We start from the raw sequence: 4,270 nt of genomic DNA, 5'->3' as shown, positions 1-4,270 counted from the left end.
AGTTTAGAAAGCAGGATTAGAGAAGAGTAGAGTGATTACCCTATACACTTGAGAGACTAGAGTGCACATACACCATCAGCGAGGGTTCAGTGCTTAATTCTATGTTCCCTGCTTTCATGAGCTGTCTTCTTACAATGTTACCTGTTTTTACTATATAAATTGAATTAGTGAAATCTAATTTATATTTGTCTTAAAGAGCTTATTTATTTTAACCAAGTAGACAAGAATCATATAGTTGCATTCATATATATAGGTGCATTGCGTTGCATGAGTTTTACATTTTCCTACTCATTTATTTTATCTCCTTAAGCTAAGCATGAGGACATGCTAATGTTTAAGTGTGGGGAGGTTGATAAACTATTATTTTATGATTTATATTGTGTTTAATTGAGTGGTTTTATCAAGTCTTTACCTACTTATTCATATGATTAGCATGATATTACAATTCCTTCCCAAAATTATCCCATGGTTGAAAACTTGCTTCCTAGAGATCTTTTAACTATATATTTTAATTCTCCTTTATCTCATTCGATGCTGTGATCCGTATGTTGAGTATTTTAGGCTTCATAGGGCAGGAATGGCTTAGAAAATGGAGAGGAAGCTTGCAAAAATGGAAGGAACACAAGAAACCAAGGAGATGACCAGCGAACAATGACGCGAGTGCATGGCTCACGCGAGCGCGCAAAAAGAAGAAATCGCAGCAACGCGAACGCGTGTCTGATGCAAACGCATGGATTGGAATCTGCACGAATAATGCGAACGCGTGGCAAGGAAAATTGCTGAATGACGCAAACGCGTGAACGACGCATACGCGTGACCTGCACGATCTGCAGAAATTACAGGATACGCTGGAGACGATTCCGGGCGGCGTTTTAACCTAATTTTCGGCCTAGAAACACAGAATAAAGCGAGGGAACATGCAGAGACTCAACATGCATCCACACACATTCAGATTCATCACATTAGGATTACTTTATTTTTAGATCTGAATCTAGATTAGTGTTTTGTTTTGGATTGTGGATGTTGAAGAGCCATTACCTCCGTGAAGACACTACTTTAGTTTGTTCCTTTATCCTTTACTCTTTTCAGTTGATTATTGACTCTATTCAATTAATTATATATAGAGTTATTTTTATTTTTAATTAATTTTAAATCTCTCTATTTTATTTTATTCAATTATGTCTTCTTATATTTTTATGATTATTAAATCCATGTCAATGGAGTAGAAATTCCACTTGACATGGGGGTTAATTAAGAGGAGACACTTGAGTTGGAATGCTCAAGTGCTTAGTTACATTGGACGTTGTAGGCTAATTCTGTACGTACTAACACTAGACCTCCCCAAAGGAGAGGACTAGGAATTGTGGGTAAGAGTTAGTTTAATCACTATACTTTCCCTTATTCAGTGAGGGTTAACCAAGTGAAAACAACAACCTCTTTACACTACACTTGAGAAGATTCTAACAAGGATAGAACTTCCAATTAATTATTTCCCCAGTCAAGACCTTTTAATATTAATAACAATTCTTAGTTAATTGCTTTAATTTACAATTACTTTTAATTATTCATTATCCAACTTAAATTTCTGGAAATTTTCTTATTAATAAATTAGCATTCTTTCCTGCAACTCGTTGGGAGACGACCTGGGACTCATACTCCCAGTATTTTTATTTCTAAAATTCGTGACAACCCTTTTTAAATTGATGAGGCGGATCTTAGCTGGTTAAGAGCTATATGTGCAACGCTGTTCTCTTATTTAAAATCTCTTAATTGGTTAACTTCTGCCATGCATCATCTATTATATATTTGTGGAAAGCCCTGGAAGTTAGCTTTCCAATGCCATTGAGAACGCGTCAATTAAACCTCTGTAACTACAGAAATGCTTGTTTGAATGCACGGAGGTCAGAATCTGACAGCATCTGCTATGCTTTCCTTGCCTCAGAATCAGACTTTGCCAAAACTTGCCAAATTCACCCAAAATTCACCCAGAATCATAGAAAAAACACAAAATCTCAAATTAGTATCCAAAAAGTGAATTTTTCTTTAAAACCTACTAAAACATAATAAAACTTGACAAAATATACTAAAAACACTAGGAAAATAGCATCAAAAAGCGTATAAAATATCCGCTCATCATGCACCGGGTCGTCCAAGTAATACCTCAGGTAAGTGAGGGTCGATCCCATGAGGATTGTTGGATTAAGCAAGCAATGGTCATCCTGCAAATCTTAGTCAGGTGAATAGAAAGATAGTGGTTGTTGTTGTAAGCGCATAAAACAAAATAGTAAAGAAAGTAGTAAAGAATTCATGTAGAAACAATAATGAGAAATCAGTTAAGGCTTTAGAGATGCTTTATCTTTCCAGATTAATACTTCTTACTAACCACTTTAACAATGAATGATTCATTCTATGGCAAGGCTGTAAGTGATTAACGACATTGGTCGTGGTCAATTAATCTCCCCTAATCCATATCAAATGTCGTTGTCAATGGTGTTTTAATATGAACAAGGATGAAACTCACGCAATTCACTCTCACTTGATCGAACTTAAAGTGCCACAGACAAGGTTAGATCTTTTGGATCAGAGAATGAAGCTCAATATTCTAGCATTAGTGCCACAGGAACCTCATTATCCATATCTAACCAGATTTTATGTCACATATCCCAATCAGCCTAAATAAGTTATTAGTTCAGGTGATGTATTCTCAAGCTATAGCTTAATACTATCTGGGTCAGGACTCACAAGAACTCATGTAGAATAAGGGGTCATACTCTCATTCCGCCCCAGATTCATTAAGATTAAGAACGACAATACATCATAGAATGGAATCAAACATATATTAAAGGTGAAAAGTAATAATCCTCTTAATTCTAAGTGATCTCCTCTTTAAATAGGAGATGCTAACAATAAATGATGTTTAATTTAAAATTAAAAAGTACAATGATAAACGAAACTAAGCTAAGGAGTGCTAAAATCCACTTTGGGCCCACTTTGGTTGAGTGCTTCGTCCAAGCCTGTTGTTCAACTTGGAGAATGGGCGTTGAACGCCAGTTAGGGGGGTGAGCGTGCTATCTTTTGGTCCCTGGCTGGCGTCAAACGCCTGTCTCAACACTGGGCTTAGTCCTTCTTGGGTGTTGAACTCCAGATGTGGGTGTTCAATGCCACTTTTAGGGTATGATTCTAGAAAAGAAGTATAGACTATTATATATTGCTGGAAAGTTCTAGAAGTTATCTTTTCAACACCGTTGAAACCGCATCAATTGAATCTCTGTAGCTCAAAATATGCTTGTTGGAATGCACGTAGGTTAGGATTTGACAGCATCTGCTATGCTTTCTTCGTCTTTGAACCAGACTTTGCCAAATTCGCCAATTTCACCTAAAAATCCCCTAAAATTATAGGAAAAATACAAAAACTCAAAGTAGTATCCAAAAGGTAATTTTTGCACTAAAACATACTAAATCTTAATAAAACATACATAAAATATAACTAAAATACTAAGAAAAGGCAATGAAAAAGTGTATAAGATATCCACTTATAAGTGGATTAGCCTGAAACAGGACATGCTGATAGTAAGGATGTTACAAGAATTCTATAGAATAACTTCTCCACCTATTTCACGCCTTGCATCCCCAGTTTTTTTATTATAGTCTTCTAAAACTCGGTGAAACTCGGTGAAACTCGTTGAAGGTTTGAGGAAAACACTAAGCGAATCTTTATCAGTAAATTTAATTCTAGATCATATTTTTTTCTTAATTGACCCTCTATAGTTCCCCAAAACTAAAAAACTATCATCACTAGCCTTTGTGGGTCCTTAGTGCACGAAATTGTGATTCACACTTTTCACAACTCCACACAACTAACCAACAAGTGCACTGGGTCATCCAAGTAATACCTTACGTGAGTAAGGGTCGATCCCACGGAGATTGTTGGCTTGAAGCAATCTATGGTTACCTTGTAAATCTTAGTCAGGAGATTAATTATGATTATCAGTTGGAATTGCGAAAAATAAAGGAACATGAAATAAATACTTGTTATGCAGTAATAGAGAATATGTTGGAGTTTTGGATATGCTTTGTCTTCTGAATCTCTGCTTTCCCCCTGTCTTCTTCTTCATGCACGCAAGGTTCCTCCTATGGCAAGCTGTGTGTTGGTGGATCACCGTTGTCAATGGCTACCATCCGTCCTCTCAGTGAAAATGGTCCAGGTGTGCTGTCACCGCACGGCTAATCATCTGTCGGTTCTCACTCATGCTGGAATAGGATCCATTGA

The sequence above is a fragment of the Arachis ipaensis genome, chromosome B1 (genome assembly GCF_059453495.1).
Source record: "Arachis ipaensis isolate K30076 ecotype BB chromosome B1, ASM5945349v1, whole genome shotgun sequence".
Taxonomy (NCBI): Eukaryota; Viridiplantae; Streptophyta; class Magnoliopsida; order Fabales; family Fabaceae; genus Arachis; species Arachis ipaensis.
This window is presented reverse-complemented; position numbering follows the sequence as displayed.